The 17,393-nt window shown below is 44.4% G+C and overlaps 1 protein-coding gene across 1 annotated transcript in view; it reads right to left on the reverse strand.

Annotated features, from left to right (window-relative positions):
* The window catches only part of AZIN1 (antizyme inhibitor 1), a 75,735-nt gene extending 72,046 nt beyond the window's left edge, over nucleotides 1–3,689 (reverse strand). The window contains exon 1 of the mRNA XM_025394744.1: nucleotides 3,626–3,689. The gene's annotated coding sequence lies outside the window, so the exon portion shown is untranslated. The remainder of the gene's footprint in view (nucleotides 1–3,625) is intronic.
* Nucleotides 3,690–17,393: the final 13,704 nt, after the last annotated feature.

The raw sequence follows: 17,393 nt of genomic DNA on the forward strand, positions 1-17,393 counted from the left end.
GGAAAAACGATTTACTTTCTGACCTCTTTGTAATCTTCAGATAATTTTTGTATACTTGTTTATTTTCTTAATGTCTCTTGATTATGTTTTTTCCTGTTTTGGTTTCATATATGAAATGTTCCATCTGTGTATTCATTTTCTGGATTTATTCCCTAGAATTTTAAGTAAGAGTGTTTCTCAAACTTTTTTTTACTGCAATCCACAATAAGAAATATATTTTGCATGTTAGCCTAAATACACATATATTTACATATATATCTGAAACAAGTTTCATGAAATAATACTCTTGCAATGAGGTATGCACTATGGTTTTTAAAAATTCTATTCCACTTTATATATACAAAAGTTGGGACAGAGGTTCAGGAGCAGGGAAGGGATGAATAGGTAGAACACAGGGCACTTTTAGGGCAGTGATAGATGCGTGACATTATACATTTATCAAACCCCACAGAACTGTACAACAAAAGAGTAAATCCTAATGTAAACTGTGGACTTCTTCTTCTTATTTTTTAAGACAGGGTCTCACTCTGTCACCCAGGCTGGAGTGCAGTGGCACGACCTTGGTTCACTGCAACCTCCACCTCCTGGATTCAAGTGATTCTCGTGCCTCAGGCTCCTGAGTAGCTGGGATTACAGGTGCATACTACCATGCCAGGCTAATTTTTGTATTTTTAGTAGAGACAGGGTTTCACCATGTTACCCATGCTGATCTCAAACTCTTGGCTTCAACTGATCTGCCCACCTTGGCCTCCCAAAGTGCTGGGATTATAGGTGTGAGCCACCCACCATGCCTGGCCAAACTATGGACTTTGGTTAATGATAGTATAGCAATATTAGTTCATTAATTGTATCGAATATACTTTCTGTGCAATTTTTGTGTTAACCTAAAATTGTTCTAGAGCATATTATAAATATTTTTAAAAGTAAAAACCAAAGTTGGTTTTAGCCTACTCAAATTGACTTTACTATCCATTAATGGCTTGCTTTCCACCGTTTGAAAACTTGTGGCCTGGTGGGGAGTACCCTGGGTTTCTATTAGGTTGGTGCAAAAGTAATTGTGGTTTTACCATTAAATGGCAATTATTTTTGCACCAACCTAATAACTACATCCCAGCCTCTGTCACTCTATAGAGCCTGGCCTTCAACAAGCCATATAATAATGTCTCTCAGCTTTCTCATCTGAAAAACAGTGTTTGATGAGATGAATGCCAAGGTCCTTTCCAGATCCAAAATATTATACCTGTAAATATAAATTCTCATTTTAAAATGTCTTAGAGTAGAAGTCATGAAGCATGAATGGTAAATTATATGCATGTTATTTAGGCATGTTTTATGTTTTATAGTCATCAAATGGGTACTTTTTATCTTATTTAAAATAAATAAAATGAAAAGTAATGATTCTCCAGCAAAATATATAAATTACATTTCTCTCTGAGTTTCTGATTCAATATTTCTGTGGAAGAAGAAAAATAAAGAGCACATAGGAACGATACAAATGATACTTCCAATTTTGGCACTTGTCTGCCCTACTGCCATGTCCTGATGAGAGTATCCCCGAACTTAATTCTCACTGGTCATTGATGTTTGCTGGGAGCTACTGTGGGCGAGGTCCTATGCTGAGGGTGAGCCTAGTGGTGTCTCACTTCTTGTAGCTTGGGTCAGGAAATGGAAATCAGCTACTGTATCCCAGAACCTTCTTGCCTTCCCAGTCCCAAGGCCATGATGGGGAAGGCAGGTGCTGTGGGAAGACTGTGCGTAAGGTCTGATTGGGACAGACCTGGGGTAAATCTCAGTGGCGCTTCTCAACAGCTATAGACCCCTAGATAAGTTATCTAACCACCATCCCCACAGTGTTCTCAGATGAAAATGGGGGTAATAACCCATCTTACAGGAGTTTAAAAGGATTAAATAGGGAATGTAGCTATCATCTTGCACCTGGAATTCTGCAAAGCATATGAAGGTGCCCTTGGAACTTCCTTCCCATTTGTCATATTTGCTCTGCCACCTCTCCACCCAGCCCCACTTTCTGCAACCAATTATATTATAAACCCCTCCCAAACACCTAATGCATCCTCCCACTCATGTAATTTGTTTACCTTGTTTTCTATTTATTTATTTTGAGATGGGGTCTCTGTCACCCAGGCTGGAGTGCAGTTGCATGATCTCAGGTCACTGCAACCTCTGCTTCCTGGGCTCAAGTGATCCTCCCACTTCAGCCTCCTGAGTAGCTGGGACCATAGGCACACGCCATCGTGCTCGGCTAATTTTTTGCATTTTTAGTAGAGATGGGGTTTCTCCATGTTAGCCACGATGGTCTCAATCTCCTGACCTCGTGATCCGCCTGCCTCGGCCTCCCAAAGTGCTGGGATTACAGGTGTGAGCCACTGCGCCCGGCCGGCCTTACTTTATTTTCTAAGAACTGATAACTGTAAGTGAGTTCTGGTACACATCACCTTGTATGCTTCCTCTCCCATCCCAGCATGTCTGTGGAGATAAACCTCATTGACATGGAACCTCAGAGGCCGCTTGCAGAAGGAAGAATATATCACAACAAGATGGCAACACTCTGTAAGAGCTGCAGTTCCAGTCCACTGGCTTTGTTTCAGTGGGGCTGCTTTTAGGTTGATTAAATAACTAGCAGCAACGATAGCACCTAAATTATTATTTAATGAAAATCTGTAATTTACTAGGCATGTGCTAACCAGTTTACATAAATTATCTCAAAGCCTCACAATAACCTTGAAAGGCTAGGTTTTCCCTTTCACAGATGAAGAAGTTGAATATTTGATTTGTTTATTCATTAAGGAACAGATTTTTAAATAAAAATACTTTTTAATATTTTTTGTAGCAATGGGGATTCCCTATGTTCCCCAGGCTGGTCTCAAACTCCTGGGCTTAAGCTCTCCTCCCACCTCAGCCACTGAAAATGCTGAGATTACAGGTATGAGCCACCATGCCCAGCTAAGGAACAGATTTTAATGGGTGCTTCTTATGTGCAAAACATGGGATTAGACACTGGGGATAGAAAACTGAATGACACATAGTCCTTGCTCTTAAGAAACATATGGTCTGTTGGGAAATCTGGCAGATCCGCAGACAATTACAATCCTGGGGGAAACCCTGGGAAGGGTTAGAAAACACAGAAGATGGGCTGGGTGAGGTGGCTCACACCTGTAATCCTAGCACTTTGGGAGGCCAAGGCAGGCAGATTGCCTGAGCTCAGGAATTCAAAACCACCCTGGGCAACACGGTGAAACCCTGTCTCTATTAAAATACAAAAAATTAGCCAGGCGTGGCAGTGTGCACCTGTAGTCCCAGCTGCTCAGGAGGCTGAGGCAGGAGAATCGCTTGAACCCAGAAGGTGGAGGTTGCAGTGAGCCAAGATCACGCCACTGCATTCCAGCCTGGATGTCAGAGCAAGACTCCGTCTCCAAAAACAAGAAAACACAGAAGATGGCACCTGACCAGACTGAGGTTTGTGTAGGAGGTGAGAATAGAAGCTGTATTAGTATTAGTCCATTCTCACACTACTATGAAGAAATACCTGAGACTGGGTAATTTATAAAGGAAAGAGGTTGAAGTGACTCACGGTTCTGCATTGCTAGGGAGGCCTCAGGAAACTTACAATCATGGTAGAAGGCAAAAGAGAAGCAGGCACCTTCTTCACAGGGCAGCAGGACAGAGGGAGTGCAAGCCAGGGAAATGCCAGACATTTATAAAACCATCAGATCTCGTGAGACTCACTATCACAAGAACAGCATGGGGGAAACTGCCCCTATGATCCAATTACCTCCACCTGGTCTCACCCTTGACACGTAGGGATTATGGGTATTATTGAGATTACAATTCAAGATTAGATTTTGGGTATAGACACAGCCAAACCATATCAGAAGCCTCAGGTCTTTTCTTAAACCTAGTTAATCTGAAGTCTGTCCCCTACCTTCCCCAACCCCAACACCAGATTAACAAACCTAGAGCAATTCCTCCAAATCTCCATAAGTACTTTTCTGCCCTCAGTTAACTAAACTAGTAAATACCAATGCCCAAGGACCATGTGAATCTTAACAGGACCGTCCCAGAGACAACATGTACTGAAGCTGGGAGGACCATATAGTTTATCACAAAAATGAAGACATTTTTGAGACTGAAAGGGGCCCTATTAACAGTTATTCCAGGATAACAGGTATGAACTAGGTGTGTGCTGGCAACCTGAGACACAGGTTTAGGCTAAGTATAACCTAAAGGAAGGCCTGTAATGAAAAGATTCAGACTGAATGCTAACCAGTGGGGAAAACATTGGGGGCAGTAGTTCCTTGATGTCCCTCAATCCTCTCCACTAAGCAGTGACATGGGCTTAAATCTGGGGCCTAGTTTCCCTAAGCTGAGGGAGGCACTGCCTGACAGTGGACTGTAGGGGTGGGGGATGGTTGCTCTAGCAACAATCACAGAGGTCCCTTGGGAATTGTTACCAGGGTGAACTCACCAGCCAGGGGAATACCCCAGAAAGAGCTGCCAGTGGGAGGAGGGCCAGCCTCACTGGTGATTGGAGTCCAGCAGTCCCAGTGATTGGGAATGCTAAGCCAAGCCCATGTCGTGCTTCGCTGATGCATGGCTGGGCTGAAGAAAGAGCTCTTTGAATTGTTCATAGAAAAGAGTGGTGCCCAAAAGGCCAGGGCTCAAGAATGAGGCTGCCTCAAGCACAGTGCTTGGCAGTACACCAGGGCTGAAAGGTACAGCGAAGTCCTCCAGAATCGCTTCTCGGAGCAGGGATTTGCGTCACAGACTGGCCACTGCAAAGACAGATGGGAACTCACAGATTTTGTCTATGCGTTTGTGGTTCACTGCTGATGGACGCATGTCAGAAGGCACCTGAGCCTTGGCCCAGCCTTCATGTGGAGGGAAAACCCAGACCTGTGTGAGCAGCAGGTACCTGAAGCAAGAGAAGCAAGGCTGTGCCTCCAGGGCTTTGTCAGAGGCGCCTTGCTTCCTGGAATCCAATTGCATAACTGGGAGCCAGAGGTCTTGGTGGCTGGATGTGGGTCTAATCCTGGTTCCATGGCCTCCCAACTGAGTGAATGAGATTATAATGATAAAATATAATTTACTGTGTACCCAGCACTACCCTAAGCACTTTGTGTTTCTTATCTCATTTGCTCTTCACAGAAACTCTTGGTACTATTACTATCCTCAATTTCTAGAGAAGAAAACTGCGGCATAGGATAGAGTTGATTTGCCAAAGTCAGGACGTGCACCTGGCTGTGTGAGGCTAGAAACTGAGCACCGGACCCCCATCCTACACTGCCTGTTTCATGAATTGTAAAAGGGGGGATAAATGTAGCACCTCCTCCCTAGGGTGTTGTGATATTCAACTGGGATAATCCATTTACAGCATGGACATGGTGGCTGCATGCGAAACAATGGGAGCTACTGTCAGTTTGATTAGTTCTGGCCCCTCTGCAGCCTTGCTACTCTCTGTTTCTTCTCAGCAGTCTTCAGACAATTTTCTTTTCTTCTCTCTCTTTTTTTTTTTTTTTTTTTTTTTTTGAGATGGGAGTCTCATTCTGTCGCCCAGGCTGGAGTGCAGTGGCACAATCCTGGTTCACCACAACCTCTGCCTCCCCGTTCAAGCAGTTGTCTTGCCTCAGCCTCCTGAGGAGCTGGAATGACAGGTGCATGCCACCATGCCTGGCTAAGTTTTGTACTTTTAGTAAAGACTGGGTTTCACCATGTTGGCCAGGCTGGTGTCAAACTCCTGACCTCAAGTGATCCACCCTCACGGCCTCTCAAAGTGCTGGGATTATAGGCGTGAGCCACCGCGTGCAGCCTATTAAGACAATTTTCTGTTTGAACTTCACAAGACTTTCAGCTTCTTGGGTTGGGACATGTTGTCTATTTGTTGTGTGTGTGTGGAGAACACTGGGCAGCAAAGATCAAAACTCTTAGGGGAGAGGGGCAAGAGAGAGAATATGAGGGGATTCTCCTCTCCCCTTAACAGTATTCCAGGATTCCTTCACTGATTGAAGTTCAAGTTTGGTCCTCTGAGCAAAAATTTAGAGAAGTGCCTTTATGCGTTTATTTAACTTTAGAATAAACATCTCTGTAGCAATAACAACAAAGTGAACACTCCTGGTTTTGTTCTTTCTTTTTTTTTTTTTCTTTTGTGGCTCTCATGCACACATGGAAAAACAACACAAAACAAAACCAGATGAACTGAAACCATTTCTCTGTCCAAGGCTCCCATATGTAAGAAAAGGAAAGATTTTTCCTTCTTGGGCAGGGTTAGATGGTGTTGGTGGAGGGGAGTTGGGGGGAATGGTTCCACCATCCTGTTCCAAAGCTCCAGTTCCCCTCCAATACCAAAGCTGAGTTACCCAAGAGAAGCCCCAGGGAAATTTGCTCCCTGTATACCAAGGGGATTCATGAATCTCCCCTCAAGGTAAAGATCATCAAGGATGTGCCCAGCCACTCTGTGGAGAGAAGCTGCTACTCACAAAGAACATGCATGGTGGATTTCCAACTTGGAATTTATGTGTGGGGAGGCTCTGGGACTCCTTTCTTTATTCTTTTTCCAGTCCTATTAGTCTCAGAGGCATGTTGTCTGGTCACTGAGGGAGCTGCAGGCCCAAGGACCATATCTGCTTACACTTACCCACAGTGTTTTACTTGCTGTAGCCTGGATGTCAGCATTCCAGGACCACTGAGGGAGGGACAGAGCAGAGAGGGCTAGGTCAAGTGGGCTGCTTCCAGGAACACCCCAGGAGACCTGTGGAGAGCTGGGCTGTACTAGAGTCTGGGCACAGCAGCTCTTCTGAACTGTAGACCCACTCCCTCCCTTTAGTATTGTCCTGGCTGTGTAGGCTTGAGGATTAAAGGCATGAAAAGAGTTCACAAGCCAGTGGCTTAAGACTTCTCTTGATGTTCCCAGACAGCTCTGTTCAGAGGCATTAGTTGTCAGAGAGAATACTCTACAAGATTTGAAGCTGTGGCATGGTTTGCTCATCCAACCTTCTTTACTCCCATATTCAGCCTTTGCAATTGACAAGTAGAGCTGATTTGCCTTCCTCCAAAAATGTCCATGGAGAGGAGCAAAGAAGACCTAGGAACAATGAAGGGAAAGGGAAATAAAAGAGGGGAAAGTCAATACCAAAGAAACGGGTTAGGAAATTTTCCAAGAAAGGTTGATCTGAATGAAAAAAATCACAAGTTTTGTTTTTAGAGCAGATAATGTATCTCTGTGTGTGTATATATTACAGCCTCACAAATGCCACAGGGGGCTGGGTGCGGTGGCTCACGCCTATAATCCCAGCACTTTGGGAGGCCGAGGAGGGTGGATCAACTGAGGTCAGGAGTTCCAGACCAACCTGGCCCACATGGTGAAACCCCATCTCTACTAAGAATACAAAACTTAGCCGGGCATGGTGGCGTACGCCTGTAGTCCCAGCTACTCAGGAGACTGAGGCAGGAGAATCACTTGAACCCGCGAGGCAGAGGTTGCAGTGAGCTGAGATCGCACCATTGCACTCAACCCTGGGCGACAAGAGTGAAACTGCCTAAAAAAAAAAAAAAGAAATGCCACAGGGAATTTTGCTTTTTTTGTAGTTCCCCAATTTCCCTTTCACTCTGCCCACTCCCATTCAACAGAAAGCTTCAGTTTGGTTTAGACGAATGCAACACGGGAACTACGACACAGCCATATTACATCAACTTTCATAAAGCTAGGTGGGTGGAACTTAACACTTCCTGGTGAGAAGGACTTTGTAGGGTGAGGTTCTTGGACAGTTGTTCCAGGGAACTCCTGGGAGAAAGATCTGGTTCACCCGAGACTGGTGGAAAGCAACCTGTGCTTAAAACGTGCTTTCAGCCAAGAAAGCCAGGATTTGGCTAAGAGATAAGCATGGACACATTTGACCCTTTTGTGTCTTTCATTTGATATTAACATAGCTAGACAAGAGAGAGAAGGGTGACCTCAAAGTGATAAAGGTCTATTTCCTTTGGAACTAGAGGACTCAAAAATCTCTTTGCTTTGTTTCCGCCTGGAAGACAAGTAGAGCTCATTCCAGTTCTGTAAAAGGTCACCAAATACCCTGCAGTCTTGTTTTAATAACTTCCTGTGAACTTGCTTCAGAGGAAGAAAACACACTATTTAATAATACTGACCAAAGACACCTGGGGTTGTTTTCTGCTTGTTGTTGTTTGTTGTTTTATTTTGCAAGAGCGGATAATGATCAGTTTAGAGTCTGGTTTCCCTGTTGCCAAAAACAAATCCTAGTACCTCCTGTTTCTGGCTCAACTGTCCCCAGCCGTCTCAAGTGATCTAGTTGGAACACAGAGAACAGAGAACAACTGACTTCCCCTTCCCCTGGGTGGTGCCGTTAGAGTTCTTCCCCAGATCACACACGGTACCTGAGACTCTGCCATGGAGGAATCCACTCTGGATTCTAGTCCCCAGCCCGAATTTCTTCACAAAGTAGCAATAATTAGTTCCTAGGGCACATGGTGCTTTGCAGTCTGCACAGCTGAAATGGTTAGTCACAAGATGGTTTGTAATTTTAAATATACCTGTGCCCCACCCAGATTTCAACATATTAGTAATTATTCTACTCCTACAACCTGGTGACTGGGAGGAAGGAGAGAAGAGGGGTGGGGATTCAAAAGAGCAGCTGCAGGGCTCAGATCTGCTGTCCCCTGCTTGCTAATAATAGCTCCCATTTTAGCCAGCGCTCACTCTGCCAGGTATGTGCTAAGCACTTCTCCTTTGTTGCCTCTAATCCCCGAGACAGTTCTGAAAGATGCAGGTGATTCCGATTTTGATTATGGGGACACTAAGGCTTTGAGAGATGGAGGAATTTGCCTAAACTAGCAAAGCCAGTAAGCACTGAAAGCAGGTCTGAACTTCCTTCTGATTCTCAAGCACTGCGCTTTTCATCCTCACACTGTACTGCTGCTTCAAGCTGATGAATTTAGCGAGAGTGGGTACCAGGAAATGCCAGTGAGACAGGAAGGGAACAACTGCCAAAATGCCAAACCAAAAGGGGTTTGAAATCTGAGAGTTGGCAGTTCACCACCACTGCAAAACCACGGGGCCGCATGGAGGTGTTCGTGGGACACTGAGTGGTGTCACTAGCAGCGGACTCTGCGTGCTTACTTAGAGCATAAAAGGATAGCACACTTGGCGATTGCCTGACATGAACTCAGTTTGGAAATTGCAGAGGTGTGGAGAGCCATGGATGGGTTTTATAATTTATTCTAATGTAATCTCTGTACTAAAGGCTGTTTGAAAAAAATAATGAAGTTGATGTTGCTTAAGTTATATGCAAATGTAAACTGGTCTTCCTTCAAGATGTTTGGAATGGAATGAATGCCCTTCCCCTGGGTACCTCCCAATACCTACCCTCAAAAGAGCTCCAGTAAGGCTTCCTTATCCTTCCTCGCCCTGCTGCCTGCACTGCTGCTGCAGGTGTCTCTGGGTGATTGTGGGGGAAACCACTGTGGTTAAGCACCAACACCAAGACATGGCACCAAGCTATCTTCTCCCTCACCACACAGCCAGGCAGGCTGCTTGGTAGATTTGGGGTCGCCCTCTCCATCTGTCTCTGCCTGATAGTTACATTTCTCTTCCATCACCGTGTGTTTGGCAGTGGAGGAACCTAGAACATTACATACATTTTTAAAACTTTGTTTTTTTCTCTTACTGATCTGAATGGGTAGATGAAAATTACATACATTTTTAAGAGAGCACTTACTATATGCCAGGCATTGTTCTAAGTCCCATACACATCTTAACTCTTTTATCCTCATAAAATGGCACAAAGTGGGTAGCATTATTATCTCCATTTTATAGATGATAAAAATTGGGGCCCACAGAAGTAACTTGCCCATGTTACGCAGCTGATGAGTAGGAATCTAGGCTGCTTAATCCTTCGTTTCTCTGCCATAGTGGTTCTAGTGTGAGTCAGAGTGTTCATTCAAACATCTCTTCCTGGGCATGCTAGCCCTATCCATGGTTGGGTTGCTGCTGCTATAACTGGCTCTTGGCTGCAACACTGAAATTATATCAGGTTCCCAGGTGAGCATGTTGCTATTTTAGGTGGTCAAGGATAATATCACAGAGTGCTGTTGATATTCTCCACAGGGTGGCTCTGAACGATTCACCTTCCACTGGGACACCCTCTTCACTTGCTTTGAATCTGGGCGCTGTGACTCAGTTTCTAAGGTTATCAACTACGAGTGCTAGATACCTTTGGTGGCGTCATTGCCTATTCGTAGAACATGCCATCAGCCATCCTGGAAAGGCACACAGCAGAACACCATAAGAGGAGCAGTATTTGGGGTCACTCCCCAAATGACCCCGCAGGGACATGCCAATTCCAGAGCTTAAGAGGGAACTTGGAGGGAGTGAGGATAATAATAGCTAATGCTTATTAAGCCCTTACAATATGCCATCTCTGGTCTAAGCACATTCTGGGAACTACCTCATTTAATCCTCACCTCAACCAGCTGATGCAGATCCTATTATTACCCCCATTGGCAGACGAAGAAAATGAGGCACAAAGAGGGGACATGATTTCCCACAATCACCAGGCTCATAAACAGGGGATCCAGGATTCCAACACAGCCAGCAGCTTCAAAGATTGGGCTCAAACATGGTGCTACAACCAACCCCTGAACCCATGTCCTTCCCTGCGCTTTATTTTTGGGAGATGAGGACTTTCAGCTATCTTACTGCCATCTCGTTTTCAGCCTTGAAGGAGCCCTTGGAAATAAAGTGAAAAGAAAACTTGGCCTGAAATAACTGCCGAATCCCAGTTAGGGAAAAAGATTGGGAGGAGAGAGGGTGGGGACAGGATCTAACCAGGTTGTAATTCTGTAACTGATGTCTCTAATTGATCACTGAGAGGAAGAAGCAGGAATGGCCTTCTCAGTCAACATTCATGGTGGCAGGAGAATCCAGGATTTGTTCTTTGACCTTCTTGTTCTGGAAATGAGACTTCAGCCCTGTTCGTCCTTTGGCTCCCACACTGACCCTACTGGACTCTCCTTCTTGCCACCTGTTGCTGCTGTTTGCTCACCCCCATTTCTAAGACACTGACAGGAAGGAAGGGTGTCTCCCAGCTGGCAGCATAGGTTTCATTTTAGCATCTGAAAAGCTGAGCATCACCACTCTGATTGCTGTTAATTATAACATGAGTACTTTATTTTGGACGATGTTTAAAAAGTTATGCAAAGGCCAGACACGGCCAGGCATGGTGGCTCATGCCTGTAATCTCAGCACTTTGGAAGGCTGAGGCAGGCAGATCACCTCAGGCCAGGAATTAGATACCAGCCTGGCTAACATGGCGAAACCCCATCTCTACTAAAAATATAAAAATTAGCTGTGTGTGCTGGCACACACCTGTAATCCCAGCTACTTGGGAGGCTGAGGCAGGAGAATCGCTTGAACCTGGGAGGCGGAGGTTGCAGTGAGTCAAGATTGTGCCACTGCACTCCAGCCTGGGCAACAGAGTGAGGCTCCATCTCAAAAAAAAAGTTATGCAAAGATATTTGCAAATATTATATCTGATAAGGGATTAATATCCATAATATATAAGGAATTACAATTCAACAACAAAAAAATTGGATTAAAAAATGGGCAAAGTGTCCTTCACATGTACCCCTGAACTTAAAGTAGAAGTTGGAAATTTTTTTAAAAAGGGCAAAGTAGTTGGGTGTGGTGGTGCATGCCTGTAGTCCCAGCTACTTGGGAGGCCAAGGTGGGAGGATCACTTGAGCCCAGGAATTCAAGGTTGTAGTGATCTATGATCATGCCATTGCACTCCAGCCTGGGTGACAGAGTAATACCCCATCTCTGAAAAAAAAAATGGGCAAATAATTTGAATAGACATTTCTTCAAAGAAGATACACAAATGGCCAATAAGCATATGAAAAGGTGTTTAACATCACTAGTCACCAGGGAAATTCAAATCAAAACTATAAAATCTGTTAGGATGACTGTTATCAAAAAATGAAAAATAACAAGTATTGGCAAGAATGTGGAGAAATCGAAACACTTGTGCATTGCTGGTTCAAATGCCACCTGGTTACAGTCACTGTGGGAAACAGTTTGGCTATTCTTCAAAAAGGTAAACAATTACCATATGATTCAGCAATTCCACTTCTAGATATATATCCAAAAGAATTGAAAGCAGGTATTCAGAAATTGTACACCCATGTTCATAGCAACATTATTCACAATAGCCTAAAGGTTTTTGAGAAACAACCCAAATGTCTATCAATAGATAAATGGGTTGACCAAGTGTGCTATACACATAGGACAGAATATTATTTGGCTGTAAACAAGAATAAAGTACTGATACATGCGACAGACAACATGGATGAACATTGAAAAAATGCTCAGTGAAATAAGGCGGACACAGAAACACAAGTTTTGTATGATTCCACTTGTATGGGATACCTAGAATAGGCACATTCATAAAGACGGAAAGTAGAACAGATACCCGGGGCCAGAGGGAAAGGAGAAATGGGAAGTTATTGTTTAATGGGCATAGAGTCTGTCTGGGATAATGAACAAGTTTTGGAAATGGATAATAGTTGCACAACATTGTCATGTTAATGCCAATGGATTGTACGCTTTAAAATGGTTAAAATGGTAAATTATGAACGTTTCACTATAGTTTTTAAAAATCACCAAAAAATGGTATGTAAAAAGTTCCGTGGGGTTTAATCTTTTAGCAGTTCATAAATCCAATAACATTTGCCACAGCTACCCTACAGAGAGGCATACTATGTGAACACCACACTTGGCTTTCTGAGCTGGAACTAAAAACACCATTACTCTACTCCTTGGCGTTTCCCCAAAGTGAGTCTGTCCACACATGGTTGCTATTGGACCCTACCTGTTGCTACTGTATCACTGTGCTGTGTTACTAAGGAGTGTGATACCTTCTGACTTTCAAAGCACTTACACAGTGAATAATACCACTTTTGTGCTCCTTGGTATAAGGCCACATCTTCAAATACTTAAGCATTTTTTTTTAAAAAGAGTGAGCAAAGGATTTATCTGGCTAGAGTTTAAACTCCAATCATTATTTAGTCAGGGACAGAGCCAATTGTAGTGTTTAAACGGCATTATTATTTAGACAGGGACAGAGCCAAGTTTACAGAATTCTGGAAGGCAAGCTTAACCTCAGGGTACCTTAGCAGTGTGCTATGTGCTGGTCCTGAGCATTTAATCCAGAGCAAACTGGTCATCCATTTATCACCCAAGTTTTCTCTGTAAACTGGAAATAAAGAGATAGATAAGGCATAACTCCTGCTGTCTGTCATGAGGCTGAAAGTGTAATACAGGTGTAGAACTAATGCGAATAGGGTACAATAAGTGTTAATCTGCACATGTTCAAAGTGTGTTGGGTGACTGGGGTCAGGGTCCAGGGCAAGGTCACAGAGATGAGATGGCAAGTAAGCCACACCCTGAAGGAAGAATGGAGTTTTCCAGGCTGACAAAACACAAAACAGACTTCATGTAGAAGGAACTGCATATGCAAAGCCTCAAAGCACAGCAGGACGGGACACCCAGAAAAACACAAGCAGCCATGTGTGGGTAGAGCAAAGGCAAGTAGGAGAGTGGCAGATCCTGAAAGGACATAGGAAGAACTGAGATTTCGTCATAGCTCAATGGGCAACTATTGAAGGGTTTTAAGTGTGGAAGGGGCCTGGAGGGGCATCATCAGGTTTTCATTTCGAAAAAGAAATTTAAAGTCTGGTGGATGGATTTGAAACTTGGGACAAGGAGACTAGTTTGAAGATTGTCAGAGGAATCCAGGTGAGAGGTGAAGAAAGCCCAGGTTCGAGAGCTATTTCAGAGGCAGCAGAGACAAGAATTGTAACTATTTTACTAGATTGAAGTTCAAAATGAGGTCACCGTTCTTTTCATCTTGGAATTATAGCATGGTGAAGCCCACAGAGCTGAAGGGCAGCTGTACCTACTTCTTGTGGCCAAGCTGCGGGAGCCTCAGCCTTGCCATGGGAATGGGGCCTGTAGCTGCTTTCTCTCTCCTTCCTCTTCTCTAGGGCACCCTTACTCAGCCTTCCTAAACTATTTGAAGACATGGCCTTTAAATTTCCTGTTATCTTAATTTAATTTTATTTTTTGACTCAGTTTTATGAGTACTTCAAAAATGAAGAAAGAATAAGGAGAGATAGTAAAGAATGTTCCTCTCAGCCACCCTGCGTCCACCCATTTCCCACCCCAACTTGCAAAAGGTAACCTCTGGCTGGGCCTGGTGGCTCAAACCTGTAATCCCAGCATCTTGGGAGGCCAAGATGAGCAGATCACTTGAGCCCAAGAGTTCAAGACCAGCCTGGGTAACATGCGGAAACCCCATCTCTACAAAAATACCAAAATTAGCTGGACGTGGTGGCTCACGCCTGTAGTCTCAGCTACTCGGGAGGCTGAGGTGGGCGGATCTGTTACTAGACTCTTATGTATCCTTCCAGGGATTTTTGTAAACCTATAGTCAAGCAAACATGATTTTACGTTCTTCTTTTCCCCTTTTTATTTCCATTCTTTCTTGGGGGCAGTGGTCCTTCTTAGGATCAAGTTAGGAAACCCTAGGGGAACTCATTCAGACCTAAGGAGTCAGTCCTGGTTGCCGTTGTCTATTACTAAGCCCTTTTCCTCTGCAATACCTTACAGTATAAGGGCCCCAAACAAAAAGCCTTCCAGTGGGGCGAGGCCTGATTGCCTCAGGAGGCCCCACAATGGCCGAGGCCTCCATCTATCGCTGGACCTACTGAAGTAACTGAGGCACCCATGCTGGCCTGCACCAGACAGTGTGGGTGAGACCCTTGAACACAGTGGAAATGCAGGCATCACTGAGGCGCCCAGCCTCAGGCTGAGGACAGAGTGCCTGTGCCATGGTTAGATGTGACTCCTCCACAGCCAGGAGGGTCTACGTTCTCAGTGACGACTCTTCCATCACATTCAGGCACTTTTCCCAGGTACGGCCATGGGGGAAGATGGCTGGGCACAAGGGACCAGCTGCATGCTGCTCCTGGAGTCGGCTCTCCAGGACAGGCCTCAACCTTGAGCCTCTTCAGAAGCACTGCTCCTGTTTCTTGCCAGCCGGTCTCAGCCCAAGCCATCCAAGTCTGCACCCCCTGAGTACAGCGGAGATATTACATTAACTTTGAAATAAAAGGAGAGACTCTAAGTCTCACTGCTTTCTTCCAGAGGCTTCTTTTGCTTCTTGCAAACATGGGTGGCTTTGGGAGGAGTGCCAGCACACCAGATACCAGAAGCACCTCAGCCCTGAGGTCTTGGGGACATAGATAGGTTCTTCATCTCACATGATGGAGGCTGAGCTCTTTTTGGTGGGTAAAGTGGATTGAAATAAAGGAGGAGGGCTGACAGGAATTTGAGACTAGCCTGGGCAACAAAGCAAGACCCCATCTCTACAAAAAATAAAATAAGGTTGGATATGATGGCTCATGCCTGTAATCCCACCACTTTTGGAGGCTCAGGCAGGAAGATTGCTTGAGCCCAGGAGTTCAAGACCAGCCTGAGCAACACGGCGAAACCCCATCTCTACAAAAAATACAAAAATTAGCCAGGCATGGTGGCGCGTGCCTGTAGTCTTAGTACTCAGGAGACTGAGGCAGAGGATCACCTGGACCTGGGAGGTCCAGGTTTTAGTGAGTAAAAGAAAAGAAAACTGAGACCCATAGAGGTTAAGTAACTTACTTTTAATCACTGTTTTTTTTTTTTTTCTTTTTTTTGAGACAGAGTCTCATTCTGTCACCAGGCTGGAGTGCAGTGGCGTGATCTCGGCTCACTGCAACTTTAGCCTCCCGGGTTCCAGTGATATTCCTGCCTCAGCCTCCCAAGTAGCTGGGACTAAAGGCATGCACCACCACACCCAGCTATTTTTTGTATTCTTAGTGGAGACGGGGTTTCACCATGCTGGCCAGCGTGGTCTCAATCTCTTGACCTCATGATCCACCTGCCTTGACCTCCCAAAGTACTGGGATTACAGGTGTGGGCCACTGCACCAGGCCCAATCACTGTTACTTTTAAGGAAATCCATTTGACTCCTAAGGCATAATGTCACAATGGCTTAGACGAAATAGAAGTAGTTTCTCTCTCATGTTAGTCTCATCATGAGCAGTCCAGGGCTGATAAGACAGCTGAGTCTTGTTGGGGACCCAGGTTTCTTCTTTCTTCTTGCGCTGCCTTCTCTGGGGAATACCCTATTCCACCTTGTCAAAGATGGAACAGTGCCACCTCTGCATTCCAATGGGAGAAATGAGAGGAAGTGGAAGACACAACCTTCCCCTTTAAGCGCATAACCTGGAAGTTGGGCTAATATTTCAATGGCCAGATTTGGTCCCATGGTCATACCCAGTTGCAAAAGAACCTGGGAAATGTAGTCTGACTGGAAGGTGACTCATACAGCTAAAATTCAGGGAACAAAGGGAGAATCGATAATGGAAAACAAATAGGAATTTCTGTCACAGTCAGAAGTAGAACTGGGATTCAAACCCAACAGTTTGACTTCAAAGCCAGAACTCTTAACCATAATCTTCATTATGCTGTTGTCGTAGAGGAATTAAATGAGGTCCACAGTTGGTAAGGTCTTTCTCTGCAGTTTGAGACTTCCTTTTAATAGTTTACTTTGAGTACATGAACACATGTATGCACATGCATTTTTGCTAAATGGATAGATTATAGCTGCTCTTGCCACAATATTATAACTCTTACTGTGAAAGTTGTTCAACACTGATGGGGAATCAAGTAATGTTTCCTTTTTTTTTCTTTTTTTGCCTTGAGACAGGGTTTTACTCTGTCACCTAGGCTGGAGTGCAATGGTGCAGTCTTGGCTCATTGCGGCCTTGACCTGCTGGGCTCAAGGTATCCTCCCACCCCAGCCTCCCAAGTAGTTGGGACTACAGGTGTACACCACCTGTAGTCAAAAACTAAAAGTCAATTTTTAAAAATTGATTTGTAGAGGCAGCGTCTCTCATTATGTTGCCCAGGCTGGTCTCAAACTTCTAGGCTCAAGTGATCTTCCTGCTTCCCTTCCCAAAGCGCTAGGATTACAGACCTAAGCCACTGCCTTTCAACCTCTTCGCACAGACTTTCAATTTTTAGTATTTTTGTGTGTGTCTTTCTCTTTTTCTTCTCTTTATTCTCCTCTCCCTCCTTTTCATGCCTCAAACTTTATGATGCTTGGTATATGAGGCCATCATCAGTTTTATAATTTTTTTCTGCATCGGATTATAGGATTGGGCTTGGAAATAACTCCCCACCAATGAACTTTCTAACCTTTCACTAGCGAGTGGGGCAAACCAGAGAAACTTTTTTTTTTTTTTTTTTTTTTTTTTTTTTTTTTTTTTTT

Source organism: Theropithecus gelada, chromosome 8 (genome assembly GCF_003255815.1).
Source record: "Theropithecus gelada isolate Dixy chromosome 8, Tgel_1.0, whole genome shotgun sequence".
Taxonomy (NCBI): domain Eukaryota; kingdom Metazoa; phylum Chordata; class Mammalia; order Primates; family Cercopithecidae; genus Theropithecus; species Theropithecus gelada.